Source organism: Cetorhinus maximus, chromosome 15 (genome assembly GCF_964194155.1).
Source record: "Cetorhinus maximus chromosome 15, sCetMax3.hap1.1, whole genome shotgun sequence".
NCBI classification, from domain to species: domain Eukaryota; kingdom Metazoa; phylum Chordata; class Chondrichthyes; order Lamniformes; family Cetorhinidae; genus Cetorhinus; species Cetorhinus maximus.
In genome coordinates this window covers 32,346,020-32,367,064 of record NC_135893.1, presented here as the reverse complement: position 1 = coordinate 32,367,064, position 21,045 = coordinate 32,346,020, and positions in this window count along the sequence as shown.

The window sequence follows — 21,045 nt, the reverse complement described above, 5'->3', positions numbered from 1 at the left end:
AGCTATTTAAGCTTTCGTTGTGAGGATAAGCACAGGTATGGATCATATCCAAATGTCCACGGCCCCTTATGACAAGCAGGGCAAACTGTGATGTTAAAATTGAAATGATAACACACATAAAACGCAGAAATTGATATATTTGGAACTTTGGCCATGACCACCTTGGGGAAATTCACAAAGAAAATTAGTCCTAATTTTTGTGGAATGTTACTTCAATGATTTCAAATTTGAATTATAGGTTAAAAAATTTTTGTGAAAAATATTTCCAAATATGTCTGGATAATTTTCACTATACTCGGGTAAATGCTCCAAATAATAAACTATCGATTTCCTGTTCCAAAATGGAGCAATACTTCACCCACAAGTGGCTTAATCTTCCAATATAGGGATTGCATGTAAAACAAAAATGATAAATATCCTGTAAGAAGAAAATAAAAATTGATTGTGGACTGATAGCTGTATATACATTGTGCATGCATTTTACAATTGTCAATATGACCTTGCCAGTGGAACAGAAATGCAGGCGGTGTATAAAATAAGCTACTGATTCACTATTGCCTACTTCTTCTACTACCAATTTTCCTCTTCGTCTTCTTAGGGCTGAGGATGACTTCCTTCCACTCTGGGGTTGTGGGTCCTGAACTGACTAAGAAGCCCAATACTGGACACTCTGCCACAGGTGGGGCAGGTAGTGTTTGATGAGGTGGGTGGGATTCTCAGATTCTGGTACACGCCTTCTGCTGTTTGCGCTTGGCCTCCACCTGTGCCTGTCGGAGACATTAGAAATGGTTGGCAGCTTCGCGGATGCTTCCACAGTTTGGAAGCCCCGAGCAAGGGATTCCCACAAATCGGTGGGGATGTTGCGTTTTATCAGGGAGGCTTTGAGGACATCCCTAAAACATTTCCTCTGCCCTCCTGGTAACTGCTTGCCATAACGAAGCTCAGAGTAGAGAGTTTGTTTTCGGAGTCTTGTGTCAGGCATGCAGACCATGTGGCCTGCCCAATGCTGCTGATTAGCCATAACCAGTGCCTCAATACTGAGGATGTTGGCCTGAGAGAGGACCCTGATATTGGAGTGCCTATACTGTCACTGAATTTGCAGGATTTCTTCAGAGTTTTAAGGTGTCCGCTGTACGTTGTCCATGTCTCTGATGCATACAGGAGGGCAGGCAGTGCTGCAGTCCTGTAGACCATGAGCTGGGTGCCGGATTTGAGGTCTTTGTGGTCAAACTCTCTTTTCCTCAGTCAACCGAAGGCTGCGCTGGCACACTGGAGGCGATGTCTGCCCTCGCTGAGAGGAGGCTCTCAAGGTATGAGAAATGATCAACATTGTCCAATGGTTTGCTGTGGATCTTGCTAGTCGGGGGGGCGGGGGTGGGGGGCAGTTTTGCACAGCGGATGTAGGCTGGTAGAGGACCTTTGTCTTCCGGGTGTTTAGTCTAAGGCCCATTCTTTCATACGCCTCCGTGAACGCATCGATGGTAGTTTGGAGCTCAGCCTCTGGGTGTGCGCAGACACAAGCATCGTCAGTGTACTGCAGTTCGATGTTAGAGATTAGGGTGATCTTGTTTCTGGAATGGAGGTGAAGTAGGTTCAGTAGCTTCCCGTTCATCCTGTAGAGCAGCTCCACTCCAGCCGGGAGTTTCGTGGAGTGGACTGTTGTAGCGAGGAAGATGGATTGGTGCGATGACACAGCCTTGCTTGACCCTAGTTTCCACTCGTATTGGGTCTGTGGCAGATGCGTTGGTAAGGGTCACAGCTCGCATGCCATCGTGCAGCGGGCGTAGGATGGTGACGAATTTCTGTGGCCAGCCAAATTTGAGGAGGACATTCCACAATCCCTCCTGGTTGATGGAGTCGAAGGCCTTTGTGAGGTCAAAGAAGGCCATGAACAGAGGTTGCTGCTCTTGGACTTGTCTTGCTGTGAAGACCATGTCCACTGTGCCTATTGATGAACGCGACCTGCATTGTGACTCTGGTAGGAGCTCTTCAGCCACGGGGAGAAGGTGATTGAGAAGGACTCTTGCAACAACCTTCCCTGTGGCGGAGAGCAGAGATACTCCTCTATAGTTACCACAGTCGATCTTGTTTCATTTTATTGAAGATGGCCACACTTACAGTGTTTCCCCTGGCATGCTCTCCTCCTTCCAGATCAGGGAGATGAAGTCATGTATTCAAGAGTACTTCTGCGCCGTATTTTAGTATATCGGCAGGGATTCCATTTGCACCGGTGGCCTTGTTAGTTCTTAGGTGTCGAATGGCCTTTACAATCTCATGTCGGGCTGGGACTGTGTTCTTCACAGAGTCCTTGAGTCCAGCAGCAACACTTCTGCACCCGCTGCCGTTTTTGGGCCAGGTTGATAGAGATAATACCTGGATTAGGTGATGGTCAGTTCAACAGTCATCAGCCCCTGTCATGGCATGGCTAGTGCCAACATTGTTGTAGCCCCTCGCTCAGACAATGACATAGTCAAGCAGGCGCCAATGTTTGGAGAGTGGGTGCTGCCTTGAGTTCTTGTATTTGTCTCACTGATAAAAAAGGGTGTTCGTTACGATCAGACCATGTTCTAGGCATTTAGTCAGAAGGAGAATTCTGTTTTTGTTAGCTTTCCCTACACCTTCTTGGCCAATCATGCCTTCCCAGAGGTTTGTGTCCCTCCCAATTCTGGCATTAAAATCACTGAGGAGAATCACCTCGTCTCCCTTTGGGTTACTGGACAACAAGTGATCAAGATTGGAGTGGAATTCCTCTTTGGCCTCATCTGTTGCTTCCAGGGTTGGGATGTAAATGCTGATGACTGTGGTGTACTAGTGTTTCTGGGCTAGGGTGAGCCAAAGGGATATGAGACATTCATTTATACCACAAGGGGGCTCACTGAGATGGTCAATTAGATTGTTTTTTATGGCGAAGCCAACCCCGTGGAGCCGGTGTTTTTCTTCTGATTTACCTTTCCAGAAGTTGGATCCACCACCTTGTTCCATGAGCTGGCCTTCTGCTGCCCGCTGTGTCTCACTCAGGGCAGAGATATTGATGTGGTGCTGGAGTTCCCGGACTATGATAGCGGTATGACGTTCTGGTCTGTCGCTGCTAGGGTTTGTCCATGAGAGTCCCGATGTTCCATCTCCTGAAATTCATTTGAGGGGGTGAAAGATGCCTGTGCGTGGGTTTTTTTAACGTGGGGTGGCCATTGCACACCAACTACCACACGGTCCTGAGAGAGCAAGGTCTTTGTCCAATGGCAGGGATAGCTAAAACAATTGGGGACCAGGTTCCAGTGTACAGTTGTGGCTAACAAGCACATATAATGTTGCTCCTAATGCCCCCTATCCTGGGGGTGTGCAGTACAGCTAGCTTATGGGTCAATGTTGAGGGAGATAATCCGTGTCCGAACCTGCCCTCATGTTATGTCAACCCCGCCTGGGCCTCAGGACAATAGCAACTCACACTGACTCACTCACTCAACCCTCACTCCACCCTCACTCACACAACCCTCACTCACTCGCCCTCTAATATATCTTGGCATTCCTGCTCGCTAGTGGAATGTTGGGCTGGACCCCGGCTTCTCCCCAGCTCTGCCCTGCTTCCCCCGCACCGCCTTACTTCTCCCTGGCTCTCCCCCACGATCTCCCCAGCTCTTCCCTGCTTCTGGCATTCCCCGCTTCTCCTGGCTCTAGCTCCCCGCGCTTACCATTGTTCCCGGCTCCTCCCCGGCTCTCGCTCCCATCAGCAAGCACCTGTGTTCAAGTGCTGCTAAGCCTCAGGCCTAATACACACATTCACTAACACATACATCCACTAACACACACATCCACTAACACACACAACCATTAACACACACATTCACTAACACACACATCCACTAACACACACATTCACTAACACACACATTCACTAACACACACATCCACTAACACACACATCCAGTAACACACACATCCACTAACACACACATCCACTAACAGACACATTCACTAACACACGCATTCACTAACACACGCATCCACTAACACACGCATTCACTAACACACGCATCCATTAACACACACATTCACTAACACACACATTCACTAACACACACATCCACTAACACACACATCCACTAACACACACATTCACTAACACACACAACCATTAACACACACAACCATTAACACACACATTCACTAACACACACATCCACTAACACACACATTCACTAACACACACATTCACTAACACACACATCCATTAACACACGTATCCACTAACACACACAACCATTAACACACACATTCACTAACACACACATCCACTAACAGACACATTCACTAACACACACATTCACTAACACACGCATCCACTAACACACGCATTCACTAACACACACATCCATTAACACACACATCCATTAACACACACATTCACTAACACACACATCCATTAACACACACATCCATTAACACACGCATTCACTAACACACACATCCATTCACACATACAATCATGTGCACACACATTCATTAACATACACATCCACTAACACACACACATCCACTAACACGTACATCCACTAACACACTCATGCATTGACCAGGGCTCTGTTCACTCCAGCCAGAGCTCGGTGGCCAATTTATGCTAGATTTGCTGCTCACAATTCAGTCATCTCTCCATTTGAGAGACCAAACACAGCTTGGGTCATTGCCTTGCGGAACTCCTCCATTCAGTCCACAAGTCTGGCTTTGAGCTTCCTGTCGCTTGTCATTTTAATCCTCTGCCCCACTCCCTCTCTGACCTATCCGTCCTCGGCCTCCTAATGAAAGTCAATGGAAGCTTGAGGAGCAACATCTAGTTTTTCAATTAATCACTTCAGAGCCTTCTAGACTCAATATCTGGACTGCCAAGGTGCACCACCCCAATTATCCATCCAATAAATCCCCATAATCTTTCCCCCACATACTTTGGTACCTTTGCAACTCCTTTCCATGGAGAAATCTTGGATAGTTTTATTTAAATAGCTTATTTTTGGTTAACACATTTCATCATCTGTGCCCTGCTGCCCTTAACATTGGACATCACAATGGTCCTTCATGACCGCCCCTCCTATGCAGTGCAGGTGGTTTCTCTGTCGGGGGAAGTGCTCTTTCATGATATATCGTGCTCCTTTGGCTCACTCCTTCATGGAACAACTCCAATAGTGTTTTTATGGGCAATGTCCCATTGTTTTCCATTGATTGACTTACTGCCTGTGATTTTCTTAGTACAACATAAATAAAGGCCTTTCCTTTAAGTGGAAGATAAAACCATTTAAGAGCGTGAGCTGGGTCAGATCTCCCTCCCAACTCTGCTTGGCTTCTTGTTAGCACACCCAATCCAGGAAGCAGCTCCTCATGTCTTTAATTAGGCCAATCCAGGTCTAGAGGGGTTGACCATTCCTAACTAATTGCACCTTGGGTACTGAAACTGAGAAATCCACTCTGCTGCTCTGTATTCAATCGTCAGGTATATTTTGATCACCCTTCCTGTCCATAAATAATTCTGACAATTTCATTATGGATTTAAAAGCAAACTATCGGAAGCATAAATCTAGAGCAATACTTCAGGTCAAACCAAGACAGGAATACTAAGGGGTGCAAGTTCAAAAGGGCAAAGGGGTATTTAGAACTAGTGTTAGAGTCCTTATTTGTACAAGGACTGATCAAGACTTGGTATGGCAAAAACCCAGGTTTCTACAAAAGTTGGATGTTGTTAATCAAGCAACTGTAGCTTCTTTCTGGCTAGATGGCCAAGGAATGACCTGATGGCCTTTCCTATCGATGTCCACCTTGTGACCTAGTGAACTTGCGATAGGACCCTCAGCAAGTGTGCAGTTTCTTTTTTAAAGAAAGCAGTATCATTTTGCCAATGATCTTGAAGCAGTTTCTCCAGAATGTACTGTCAGTTCATGAATTGTTATAATGCCAATCTTGATGATAATGCTTCAGTCTTGTTCGTATTTCGTTTAACATGTCATAAACTGCATGACAAGCAATTAATTCAATTAGAATAAATTACTTTGAATCACAATAGTGCATTAGTCATTGAAGTTTTTTTTTCCAAAATCATAACCAGCTGTGACATACTTGCGTCCTGGGTATATAAATCAAATAATGTAATTATTGGCCAAGAACTTACTTGGAAAATAGCAGCAAGTTTAATGCGCTCACTGTTATTAGTGTGTAAATCAGCCAGCAATATCTGGTAAGGAGGAGATACCCTGTGAATTGCAAATTACTACAAAGTGCTGGACAATTTGGGCAATTTCGCTGTTAACCTCATGAAGTCAACAATTCTCCCCCAACCTCCCCATGTGCATCAAGAAGTTGTTGCATTTGCACCATTAAAACAAACTAAACTCACCACAGAAAGTTAGGGCTGGCATTTAACAAAGGAAGGAGCGTTTTAATGATCAGATGTATGCTCCAACAAAGCCAATCAAACTCTACAGGCCAGAAAGGGAACAACTGAAACTGTAGAGTCTCATTCCCACAGGCAGTGAATTGTTCTTAGAAGTTTTAATTATTTTTCTTATTTCTCCTTTCTGTTTCTTTTTTCTCTCTTTTCATCCAACCTTTCTTTCCCTCTCTTTACTTCTCTTTCTGTTCCAATTTTGACTCAAATTCACCCTATTTCCTTTTCTGATGCTCCTCTATTCTTTCTTTACCCTTTACACAGGGGGAATGGTAACACAGTTGGTGTGTTACTGGACAAATAATTCAGAGGCCATAAGACTATGAGGCGTAGGAGCAGAAGTAGACCATTCGGCCCATTAACTCTGCTCCTCCATTCAATGGAATCATGGCTGATCTGATAATCCTCAATTCCACTCTCCAGCCTTTTCCCCATAACCCTTGATTCCCTTACTAATTAAAAATCTGTCTATCTCAGCCTTGAATATACTTAACAACCCAGCTTCTACGGCTCTCTGCAGTAAAGAATTCCACAGATTCACTACCCTCTGAGAGAAGAAATTCCTCCTCATCTCTGTCTTAAATGGGCGACCCCTTACTCCGAGATTATGCCCTCTAGTCCAAGACTCTTCCATAAGGGGAAACAGCCTCTCAACATCTCCCTGTCAATCCCTTAAGAATCTTATATGTTTCAATAAGGCCGCCTCTCATTCTTCTAAATGCCAATGAGTACAGGCCCAACCTACTCAAGCTCTCCTAACTCTCCTAATAAGAAAATCCCTCCCTACCCAGGATCAACCTAGTGAACCTTCTCTGGACTGCCTCCAATGCCAGTATATCTTTCCTTAGATAAGGGGACCAAAACTGTTCACAGTACTCTAGGTGTGATCTAACTAGTGCCTTGCATAGTCTTAGCAAGACTTCCCTATTTTTATACTCCGTTCTCTTTGAAATAAAGGCCAAAATTCCACTTGCCTTCCCTATTACCTGTTGAACTTGTATGCTAGCTTTTTGGGATTCATGCACGAGGACTTCCAAATCCCTCTGTGCTGCAGCTTTCTTCAGTCTTTCTCCATTTAAATAACATTCAGTTCCTCTATTCTTCCTGCCAAACTGAATAACCTCACATTTTCCCATATTATATTCCAACTGTCAAGTTTTTGCCCACTCACTTAACTTGTCTATATATCCCTCTGTAGACTTTGTATCATCCTCACCATTTGCCTTCCCACCTATTTTTGTGTCATCTGCAAACTTGGTGACAGTACATTCACTTCCCTCAGCCAAGTCATTAATATATATTGTAAATAATTGTGGCCCCAGCACTAATCCCTATGGCACTACACTAGTTACACGTTGCCATCCTAAAAATGGCCCCCTTATCCCAACTCTCTGTCTTCTATTACTTAGTCAATCCTCTATCTATGCTAATATACTACCCCTAACACCATAGGCTCTTATTAAGTAGGCTTATGTGCGGTACATTATCGAACGCCTTTTGGAAATCCAAATATATTACATCTACTGGTCCCCCTTTATCTATCCTGCTTGTTACCTCCTCAAATAATTCTAATAAATTTGCCAGGCATGATTTCCCCTTCATGAAGCCATGCTGTCTCTGCTTCATTATATTATGCATTTCTAAATGCTCTTCTATTATTGCCTTTATAATAGACTCTAACATTTTTCCCAATTACAGATGTTAGGCTAACTGGCCTATAGTAATCTGTTGTTGTCTCCCTCTCTTTTCAGGTAAGGGTATTACATTGGCAGTTTTCCAATCATCTGGGACTTTTCCAGAATCTAAGGATTCTTAGAAGATTACTACTAGTGCATCCACTATCTCTGTAGCTACTTTAATATCCTAGGATGCAACCCATCAGGTCTAGGGGACCTTTTTTTAACCATTCATGGGATGTGGGCTTTGCTGGCTGGGCCAGCATTTATTGCCCAACCCTAATTGCCCTTGAGAAGGTGGTGGTGCATGCTTTCTTGAACCGCTGCAATCCATGTGGTGTGGGTACACCCACAGTGCTGTTAGGGAGGGAGTTCCAGGATTTTGACCCAGCGACAGTGAAGGAACGGCGATTTATTTCCAAGTCAGGATGGTGAGTTACTTGGAGGGGAACCTCCAGGTGGTGGTGTTCCCATCTATATGCTCCCCTTGTCCTTCTAGATGGTAGTGGTCATGGGTTTGGAAGGTGCTGTTGAAGGAGCCTTGGTGAATTTCTGCAGTGCATCTTGTAGATGGTACGCACTTCTGCTACTGTGCGTCGGTGGTGGAGCGAGTGCATGTTTGTGGATGGGGTGCCAATCAAGCAGGCTGCTTTTTCCGGGATGGTGTCAAGCTTCTTGAGTGTTGTGGGAGCTGCACTCATCCAGGCAAGTGGGCAGTATTCTATCACACTCCTGACTTGTGCCTTGTAGATGGTGGACAGGTTTTGGAGATTCAGGAGGTAGGTTACTCGTCACACGATTCCCAGCCTCTGACCGGCTCTTGTAGCCACAGTATTTATATGGCTAGTCCAGTTCAATTTCTGGTCAAAGGTAACCCCCAGGATTTTGATAACAGAGGATTCAGTGATGGTAATGCCATTGAACATCAAGGGATGATGGTTGGATTCTCTCTTGTGGAGATGGTCATTGCCTGACACTTGTGTGGTACGAATGTTACTTGCCACTTGTCAGCCCAAGCCTGGATATTGTCCAGGTTTTTCTGCATTTGGACTTAGACTGCTTCAGTGTCTGAGGAGTCGCAAATGGTGCTGAACATCGTGCAATGATCAGCGAGCACCCCCATTTCTGACCTTTAGATGGAAGGATGGTCATTAATGAAGCAGCTGAAGGTGGTTGGGCCGAGGACACTACCCTGAGGAACTCCTGCAGTGATGTCCTGGAGCTGAGATGACTGACTTCCAACAACCACAACCATCTTCCATCATGCTATGTATAACAACAACCAGTGGAGAGCTTTCCTCCTGAGTCCCATTGACTCCAGTTTTGCTGGGGCTCCTTGATGCCACACTCAGTCAAATGCTGCCTTGAAGTCAAGGACAGTCACTCTCACCTCACCTTGGGAGTTCAGCTCTTTTGTCTATGTTTGAACCAAGGCTGTAATGAGGTCAGAAGCTCAGTGGCCTTGGCAGAACCCAAACTGGGCATCAGTGAGTGGGTTATTGCTAAGCAAGTGATGCTTGATAGCACTGTTGATGACCCCTTCCATTACTTTACTGATGATCAAGTGTAGACTGATGGGGCAGTAAGTGGCCAGGTTGGACTTGTCCTGCTTTTTGTGTACAGGATATACCTTGGCAATTTTCCACAACAAAAACAAAAATACCTGGAAAAACCCAGCAGGTCTGGCAGCATCTGCGGAGAGGAACACAGTTAACGTTTCGAGTCCGAACGACCCTTCAACAGAACTAAGTAAAAATAGAAGAGAGGTGAAATATAAGCTGGTTTAAGAGGGGGTGGGACAAGTAGAGCTGGATAGAGGGCCAGTGATAGGTGGAGATAGACAAAAGAACAAAGAGGTGTTGAAGGTGGTGATATTATCTAAGGAATGTGCTAATTAAGGGTAGAAAGCAGGACGAGCAAGGTACAGATAGCCCTAGTGGGGGTGGGGTGTGGTGAAGGAATCAAAAAAGGCTAAAGGTAGAGATAAAACAATGGATGGAAATACATTTAAAAATAATGGAAATAGGTGGGAAAAGAAAAATCTATATAAATTATTGGAAAAAAAGGGCGGGGGGGGGGCGATTGGAAAGGGGGTGGGGATGGAAGAGAGAGTTCATGATCCAAAATTGTTGAACTCAATATTCAGTCCGGAAGGCTGTAAGGTGCCTAGTCGGAAGATAAGGTGCTATTCCTCCAGTTTGCGTTGAGCTTCACTGGAACAATGCAACAGGCCAAGGACGGACATGTGGGCATGAGAGCAGGGTGGAGTGTTGAAATGGCAAGCAACAGGGAGGTCTGGGTCATGCTTGCGGACAGACCGAAGGTGTTCCGCAAAGCGGTCAGCCAGTCTGCGTTTGGTTTCTCAAATGTAGAGGAAACCGCATTGGGAGCAACAAATGCAGTAGACTAAATTGAGGGAAGTGCAAGTGAAATGCTGCTTCATTTGAAAGGGGTGTTTGGGCTCTTGGATGGTGAGGAAAGGGGAAGTAAAGGGGCAGGTGTTGCACCTTCTGCGGTTGCATGGGAAGGTGCCGTGGGAGGGGGTTGAGATGTAGGGGGTGATGAAGGAGTGGACCAGGGTGTCCCGGAGGGAATGATCCCTGTGGAATGCCGCCAGGGGTGTGAAGGGAAGGTGTGTTTGGTGGTGGCATCATGCTGGAGTTGGCGGAAATGGCGGAGGATGATCCTTTGAAAGCGGAGGCTAGTGGGGAGATAAATGAGGACAAGGGGGACCTTATCATGGTTCTGGGAGGGAGAGGAAGGTGTGAGGGCGGATGCGTGGGAGATGGGCCAGACATGGCTGAGGGCCCTGTCAACCACCGTGGGTGGAAAACCTCGGTTAAGGAAGAAGGAAGACATGTCAGAGGAACTGTTTTTGAAAGTGGCATCATCAGAACAGATGCGACGGAGGCGAAGGAACTGAGAGAATGGGATGGAGTCCTTACAGGAAGCAGGGTGTGAGGAGCTGTAGTCGAGGTAGCTGTGGGAGTCGGTAGGCTTGTAACAGAAATTGGTGGACAGTCCATCACCAGAAATTGAGACAGAGAGGTCAAGGAAGGGAAGGGAAGTGTCATAGATGGATCATGTGAAAATGATGGAGGGGTAGAAATTGGAAGCAAAATTAATAAATTTTTCCAGGTAAATTTTCCACATATGTGGGTAGATGTCAGTGTTGTAGCTGTACTGGAACAGTTTAGCTAGGGGCGTAGCAAGTTCTGGAGCACAAGTCTTCAGTACTATTGACGGAATATTGTCAGGGCCCATAGCCTTTGCAGTATCCAGTGACTTCAGCCATTTCTTGATATCATATGGAGTGAATTGAATTAGCTGAAGACTGACATCTGTGATGCTGGGACCTCCGGATGCCGAGATGGATCATCCACTCGGCACTTCTGGTTGAAGATTGTAGCAAATGCTTCAGCCTTATTGTTTGCACTGATGTACTGGGCTCTTCCATTATTGAGGATGGGGGTATTTGTGGAGCCTCATCCTCCAACGAGTTGTTTAATTGTCACCACCATTCACAACTGGATTTGGCAGGACATAGAAACAGGGAAACATAGAAACTAGGAGCAGGAGTAGGCCATTCAGCCCTTCGAACCTACTCCATCGTTCATTGCGATCATGGCTCATCATCCAACTCAATAGCCTGCTCCCGCTTTTTCCCTATACCCTTTGATCCCTTTCACCCGAAGAGCTATATCTAACTCCTTCTTGAAAGCATACAATGTTTTGGTCTCAACTACTTTCTGTGGTAACGAATTCCACAGGATCACCACTCCCTGGGTGAAGAAATTTCTCCTCATCTCAGTCCTAAATGGTCTACCCCATATCCTCAGACAGTGACCCCTGGTTCTGGACTCCCGCACTATCGGGAACATCCTTCCTGCATCTACCCTGTCCATCCTGTTAGAATTTTATAGGTTTCTACGAGATCCCCCCTCATTCTTCTGAACTCCAGCGAATATAATCCTAATTGACTCAATCTCACCTCATATGTCAGTCCTGCCATCCCAGGAATCAGTCGGTTAAACAGAGCTTAGGTCTGATCCGTTGGTTGTGGGGTCGCTTAGCCCTGTCTATCACTTCCTGCTTATGCTGTTTGGCATGCTGTTTGCCATAGCTTCACCCGGTTGACACCTCATTTTTAGGTATGCCTAGTGCTGCTCCTGGCATGCCCCCCTGCACGTGTCATTGAACCCAGGTTGATCCCCAGGCTTGATGGTAATGACAAAGTGGGGGATATGCCAGGCCATGAGGTTACAGATTGTGCTCGAGTACAATTCTTCTGCTGCTGATGGCCCACAGCGCCTCATGGATGCCCAGTCAAGATGTCTCCACAAGGACTGTGTGGTGGTCACTCCTACCGATACTGTCATGGACAGATGTGCATCTGTGGCACGCAGGTTGGTGAGGATGAGGTCAAGTACGTTTTCCCTCTTGTTGGTTCCCTCACCACCTGCCACAGACCCAATCTAGCAGCTGTGTCCTTTAGGACTTGGCCAGCTCGGTCAGTAGTGGTGCTACTGAGCCACTCATGGTGATGGACATTGAAGTCTCCCACCCAGAGTACATTCTGGGCCCTTGCCACCCTCAATGCTTCCTCCAAGCGGTGTTCATCATGGAGGAGCACTGATTCATCAGCTGAGAAAGGGTGGTACATGATAATCAGCAGGTGGTTTCCTTGCCCATGTTTGACCTGATGCCATAAGACTTCATGGGGTCTGCAGTCAATGGGCAAGTCATTCCTGACTGTATACATTGTGCCGCCACCTTTGCTGGGTCTGTCCTGCCAGTGGGACAGGACATACCCAGCGATGGTGATGGTGGTGTCTGGGACATTATCTGTAAGGTATGATTCCATGAGGATGACTATATCAGGCTGTTGCTTGACTAGTCTGTGACACAGCTCTCCCAATTTTGGCACTGGCCCCCAGATGTTAGTAAGGAGGACTTTGCAGGGTCGACAGGCTGAGATTGCTGTTGTCGTTTCCGGTGCCTTAAGTCGATGCTGGGTAGTCTGCCTGGTTTCATTCCTTTTTTGTGATTTTGTGTCGGTTTGTTACAACTGAGTGCCTTGCTAGGCCATTTCAGGGCGCATTTAAGAGTCAACCACATTGCTGTGGGTCTGGAGTCACATGTAGGCCAGACCAGGTAAGGATGGCAGATTTCCTTCCCTAAAGGGCATTAGTGAACCAGATGGGTTTTTACAACAATTGGCAATGGTCATCATTAGACTTTTAATTCCAGGTCTTTATTGAATTCAAATTCCACCATCTGCCGTGGTGGGATTTGAACCCAGGGCCCCAGAGCATTACCCTGGTTTTCTGGATTACTAGTCCAGTGACAATGCTAACACCTCCCCCTACATCATAAGGTCAAAAGATTGCACTGTGTTCAGTACCATTCATGACTCCTCAGATACTGAAACAATCCATGTTTGGGCTGATGAGTGGCAAGTAAGATTTGCACCACACAAGTGTCAGGCAATGATCATCTCCAACAAGAGAGAATGGTTGGAAATTCAATGGCCTTAGCTGGACCAGCCATATAAATACTGCGGCTACATGAGCAAGTCAGAGGTCGGGAATTCTGTGACAGGTAACTCAGCTTCTATCTCCCCAAATCCTGTCCACCATCTACAAGGCACAAGTCAGTGGTGTGACACAATATTCTCTACTTGCCTGGATGAGTGCAGCTCCAACAACACTCAAGAAGCTCAACACTATCCATCTTAAAGCAACCTGCTTGATCAACACCACATCTACCAACTTAAACATTCACTCCCTCCACTACTGATGCACAGTGGCAGCAGTGTGTATCATCAAGGTGCACTGCAGCAACTCACCAAGGCTCTTTCACCAGCACCTTCCATACCCATGACATCTACTACCTAGAAAGGCAAGAGCAGCAGATACATGGGAACACCACTGTCTGCAACTGCCCCTCCAGGCCATACATCATCCTGACTTGGAACTATGTAACCATTTCTTCACTGTCACTGGATCAAAATCTTGGAACTCCCTTCCTAACATTTGGTTAGGTGTACCTACACCAAATGTACTGCAGCAGTTCAAGAAGGTGACTCACCACCACCTTCTTAAGGGCAAGCAGGGATGGGCAACAAATGTTGGCCTTGCCAATGACACACACATTCCATGAAAGAATGAAAAAAACTGCTCTACAATCAAACAGCAATACTAGCAAGGAAGATAAAATTTTGCCCCTATTTGTGATTTTTTTTAAACCAATATTCGAGATTGATGTGTCCAAGCTTTTATTTATTCTCACAGGCTCTCTAAGTGAATACAATAGAGCCTTGGGGAGGGTTCATGTGCAAAACCTAAATTCACCTTGCCCTAAATTTGCATATATCTGACATTGCCAAGGAGGTATTGCGGCACAATGGCTAGTACCCTGCCTCTGAGCCAGATATTCTGGGTTCCAGTCCCACTCCAGGACTTGATGACCATGGGAGGTGTGTTCATAATGTGGCCAAATAGATTGAACATCAACCTGTAAATCCTTCCTATATGCCTACTGTGGGTGGGAGAGTCTCCTGGTCAGCCATGCTTGATGTAGAGTGGCGTTCCTCAACTTATAGCCTCTGGTGACAACCTAGTGAGCTGTTCCAGGAAAAACTAGCTATGGAAACAGATGTAAGCATGTGCTTTGTCTGCATCATAGGCCATTAGGTATGGGAAGAGAAAAGGCAAAAATTGCAAATACTAATATACCTTTATTTTCTAATTTTGAATTTTTCTACTAATGAGGCAATGTGAAAAGAACAACTGCTTCCAGATGAAATGTAAATAGGAAAATTTGAAGAATAAGAACTAATGTTATGGTGCGGCAGATGATGTGTGCCAGGTAGATCAAATCCATGAGGGAAACTTGATCACACAGTCACAACGATTTAGCAATTTGTATTTATTTTGAGATATGAACCCTGAATTCAGTAGTAACAAGTCCATGAAGACTTCAGAGATTTTTTAGAAAACTAAATTAAACATTTATTAACAAAAGAAAAACTTTCAAGCACATACATAGGTCTACAAATTACAACTATAATAACTCATAAAACCCCTAATTAATCTGGCTTCCAGTTACACCCTCATTAAAGCAACAGTAAACAAAAAAAATTAGATTATAAATAGATTCCAGCCAGTTAACACAATAACAGTAAAATTCAAAATGGCTTTTCCCAGCTTCGGTTTCTGTAGACAGCAGGTTAATGCACAACTACTGGAGGTTTTTCACACTTCTGATAGATCTTGCAATGCCTTCCCTGACATATTCAATCTCCTTTATACATGTTTCTCCCTTTTAATGTATTTTTCCCATATGTCTTTGGAATTTTACTTTTCTCATAATGTAAATCTATTCATGGTGCTAATATTATCAGTAACATTCAGGAAAAATAAACACATTGCTTGGCCTAGCTTCTCTGGTTAGGTGCAACATCCTACCATCTCTTTGAAATTCAAACATCCCTGGTTAATCTAAAATACAAATTCTTCTCACCTCACATTCTAAAACTTCAGCCACGTTTACATGTTTAGCATTTCAAAACTAGGGGAAAAATTTTACCCCCATCGGCGGGGGTGGGGGGGGAGTGCAGGAGTGGGCATGAGTGGGCGCATCTCTAATTGGCACCCCCAATTGGGGGCGTGCTGCCATTTTACATGGGTGGGCCAATTAAGGCCCGCCCAGTGTGACGTCCACCAGGAAGCGCTGTGCGCTCCCTGTGTGGGTGTGGGCGGGGGGGATTCCCTCAGCCGGCAGTGTGCTGTTTCGCGCATGTGCGCGGAAGAGTGCACAGATCTCCCTGAGGCTAAGTGCTGCCTCAGGGAAATCGGCTCCAAATTAAAAATTTTAATACAAATGATAGAAAAATTTCCCTGCCATGTCCCCTCATGTGACACTGTCACATCAGTTGGGACATGTCCATAACTTTTATTGAAACCTTTATTAAAAATTTAAATACCATCATGAAACCTCATCCCGCCCGTGGATGAGGTTTCATGCTTTTTCCGAAGCTCGCCAGGGCTCCCGGCCTGCCCGCCAACCTTAAGGTTGGACGGGCAGTTCCATTAATGACCTTAATTAGTTTTTCAATGGCCTCAATAGGCCGTTGACAGGTCGGCGGGTGAGCAGCTGACTCGGCTGCGCCCCCGCCACCCTGAAAATGGAAATGATGTGGGGTGACGTTGAGAGATCCACCTGATGTCATCACGCGTCATTTTACACGTCGGCGAGCAGGCCCCGCCCCCGCTCGCTGACCGGAAGATCCTGCTCTAGGTTCTTTTGATGAGCCAAAGCCTCCAAACCAGATGTCTCCAATTCAATTAAATCCCACATACACGCACACACAGAGAAACTATCCAAAGCCCACTATTAACCTACTTTTACAATAAATCACAATAACATTATGAGAATTATTATGCTTTTGTGACACTAAGAGCAAAAGGGCTGGGTTAAATGGGTTAAAAGGCTGGGTCAGCACTTCTCAGAGTTCATTGTCAGGGTAACCCTGCTATGTGTTACATTTAAGTGCCTGTGTTATGTTTTAACCTCCAAGGAAGGCCATACTGGACATGTGTTTGCCTCAGGGATAACTAGGGATAGAAGAGTTTGAGGCTGAATATGTCTCAAGTTTATCCTCCTAAATGATAACATTTCAGCAGTGATATCTTTCTAAATTTATACAGGACTCGCTCACTGTGTATTGAGCCTTTTGACTGTGATTGTATAAATTGTTCTAAGCCACACTGAGACAGAGAAAATGAAAGAAAAATAGAAGGTGAAATAAAAAAGGGGAAGCTGCACAATCACATTTGCTAGTCAATGCTTAGAATTCACCAACTTCACTACATCCTGCTTTTAAATGCCATGGAACAGTCATGTTGTGCAATATTACTTCAGTTCACTGTGAAGAGCACAGAGAATCTATTGCTGTAAATCCTGCCTCCGTTAGTTCTTTATTATTAATTTAAAGGCTGGTACTACCTTCTGCTGCATGTATTGTATTTCTCTAAAAAGCTGTCACTACCACTGACGTCTCTTAAAAGTCCAACAGTTATATAAAAAGAATTCTTTTAATCTGTCTTTCAGTATGTTTTTGATGTTCCTTGCTAAGCAGTAGGTGTCATTTTTCGAGTTTGCTCTACTGGCGACGAATCTTACCTGCTGGCAGTATGTTTGTGATTTTCTGATATACATAGCTGGTGACCTCCCCACAGCAGTGCAAATTCAGAAAATTGCCTCCATTTCCAGTAAGTGCTGTGAACTTGTCCTGATTTAGTTAGTGAATAATTGTCTTGGGTTGCTTTGCGGACCATTATAAGTGCTTTTATGAAAACTTCCTTTGTTTGGTATTTCTTCAAATGGAAAGAGTTTATCATTTTGCTGGAAATTTCATGACCACATATATAACATTGCAACACCATGCAACTAAGGCACATCCCTCTTGAATACAATAATGTACATAACTCAAAGTACCTCATTGTAAAGAGCTTCTAAGACAAATGTAATAAGGTGTCAGATTTATTTAACTAATTATGTGAAGGGGTTGAAGGAGTTGAATTAACACTTACCAAAATAAATGTATTAGCAACTGAATGTCTACTGATGTAAATTCAGCTCCCTGGTTCAATAACTTCCCAGACAGTAAGTGCAGCTATTAATTCAAAGAGATCTTGATAATACCTTTCTTTTAGAAAAAAATGTTAAGTTAAAATACCTATTTTGCTGAAACAAAAACATTTTGTTTAATAGTGCCCTTCAGAAGAAGGAGCACGCTTTGTTAACATGGTTGAGCATGTACCAGGACCACGTGTATTTAACAATTGATAGAGGTAGGACAAATTGACAAAAAAAACATACATCATCCTAGATTTTACAAATAGAATGATGAGTCCAAAAGCAAAGAGATGATACTAAATGTATCTAAGTCATTGATTAGACCTTTAGGCCCACTCAGGGTGCCTTACTGTGGGCAGAATGGCGAGGTTGCAGCTGAGATTCAATAGGGTGATTCCAGAGACAAGAAACTTTAATTACGAAAATTAGAGAAATGAATGGCTTATTCATTAGAACTATGATTAAGAAAGATCTCATATAGATGTTCAATATTATGAAGAGTTTTGATGTGATAAATAGCAGAAAATTATTTACGCTGATAGGTAAGATCATCACCATAAGAAAGAGAGAGATTAGAAGAATTATTTTACCAGGTTAAGGCTTAGGCAGCACCTTCCTAATCCATGACCACTACCACCTAGAAGGACAAGGGCAGCAGACACATGGGAACACCATCACCTGGAAGTTCCCCTTCAAAACACTCACCATCCTGACTTGGAAATATATTGCCATTCCTTCACTGTCGCTGGGTTAAAACCTGGAACTCCCTCCCTAACAGCACTGTAAGTGTCCCTACACCACATGGACTGCAGCGGTTCAAGAAGGCAGCTCACCACCACCTTCTCAAGGGGAATTAGAGACAGGCAATAAATGCTGGCCTAGCTGATGACTCCCACATCCTGTGAATGAATAAAAAAAAAATCAATGAGTTAATTTTGAAGTAACTTTTAAAAGCACATCCTGTGGTATTTTGGTTTTAGAAACTGTTACTTATTCTTTAGTGTGTCTTCTTGGATAACAACCCTCCAATTTTCCTGTGTTTCACATAGACTACTAAGGATCTATTTTAGGAATATCTTTAGGCATTTCAGTCTCCGGCAAATGTGAGCTCAACTGCAGTATCACAGAAACCAAGGCAGCAACTTAAAGTAACTATGACAAAAAAGGGGTAGAAATGTTTTTTGTGGCATTGCGCTAAACATCTCAATATGTTTTACCTCCTCACTTTCTGTGTATTTTTTTCTTTGTGGTGTGAATGATCAGCTTCACTATCACTCAGGACCTAGTCGTGAGCCCGTTGATCTGGAGAAGTTTATTACATTTATTCATGCAAGAAAATTATACCTGGCACACCTCAAATGTCAGCAATGCTCCACTGTTCATTTGTTCAGACCTACAATCTATTCTAGTTCCTTGCCTCTGAATTGCTCAGCTGAACCAGCTAGCTTAGGTATTTGACTCCAAATATATAGACTGACTAGAAAATCTCTGAGGAGAGACAGCTGAAGGGGAGATTTAATAGAGCTGTTAAATACCCGGAGAGTTTCTGATAGAATAGATATGACAAAACTATTTCCAGTGTGGTGTTGCGATATGATGTTCACGTATGTTTAAGGGAGTGTGTCTTAAACTGCTGTCTATCACTACCACCTCAACACAGGATATGATGTGGTAGTCCCATGACTTGTACTCAGTCTACAAACAGCAGCAGCCAAGGTCACATATGCCTCAGTCTCCCAGTTAACACTATCTGTATATAGTCTTATCTTCAAATAAAGAACCCACATTAATGTTTTGCCAATCCTTGTCATATGATTGGTACATTTACATCGAAGAGAAAATGTAACATCGTGGCAACATGATTTTTAAAGATTTTCCTGAGAAGTATACAGACCTTAAGCTTTTCACATCCAGCAGAAGAACTAGCATGGAAGTGAAACAATTATCAAGTAATAACTCACTGTTTGTGAGCGATTCTATAGGAATCCTAAACACTGTACCTTAATTCTGGGACATTGATCCAGCCAGCAGGCACTGGGTCCCGGTAAGACTGTTGAAATTTGGGAGAGCTTTAAGTCTACCTGCTGCTATTCTTGTGCAGGAATAGAGATTAAGGTGATCCTGGAGGGCCTAGCTTTAAACAGAACTCCAAGGACAGATAAATCCATTACTGCTGCTTGCTGTCCCCACTGGAGGTTAGAGGAGAGATTAAAATACTGCAGACTGAGCTAGGGAGGAAAGTCCATCCAATAACATTAATCCAGCTCCCAAGAATTCCTAACAGCCAGAAGAAGCATGTAGCAAGTCTTTTTTTCATTGTTTAATTTTACTTCTGAAGCCCTGTGGGACATTTTTGTGCCAAAATTCACTGTTTTGTGGGTGGAGCTTCAGTAAAGCTGGGAAGAAGAGGGTGCTCAATAGTGCCATCACTGCAGTCAAGCAACAGCCTACGACCAGCTATGGCTATGGCTACTAAAGGTACTGCAGCTCAGAGACCCAAACCAAGTTCTGAAAAGCTGTTAAAAAAAAACCCTGAATAGCTGATCTATTCCGGATAATTTTAACAATCCTGAAAAAGCCATGAGCAGGCCACAGAAATTCCAACACTTAATTGGAAGGCAAAGGACCACCTATCTGAGTTTACTTTGTTCTGACAATGTGTAGAACTGTGTTTTCTGGACCTCAATTTTTCTGAACAGGATAAACAAGCCTTTAAGATTAAAATTGCTCCAAGCAATGAACACAGGTTGAACACTTCCGGTCTGTCAGATTCGGGTGCAAAGGCTAGCAGTGGAGCGAGTAATTTCCAGCCTAATGGTTTTATGTTTTCACATTTTCATTCGCAACACAAATGCGTACTCTCTCTATAAAATTGTAAAATAGAAGTTCTTCCTCTATGAAGCCCTACAGTCCACCAGCTTCGGATCAGATGTTTCCTGTTTTAAAAAATGGGGGTGATTTTAACCCTAATCTGTCAACGGACAGAAACTCTTCTAGATTAGCTCACCACCCAGGAGCTGCTGGGAGTTGACTGTTTGCGATTTTAACTTTCTCAGTTGCACAGGTAGAAAGGGAACCCACCAAAGCAGGGAACAGCAGTGAGATTTCCACCAGGTCAAATTACCAGGGAAGAGGATAGGGCAGGAGGGCTTCTCCATGTTGCACAAGGAATGCTTAGGTCTGTTCCACTGCAACGCATGATGACGCGTAATCAGAAAACCCCTGTGGGATGATCCCTGGCAAAAAATCTCACAAACTGGCTGGAACTGGCAAATGGAATAGATGGAAAGTTGGCACATG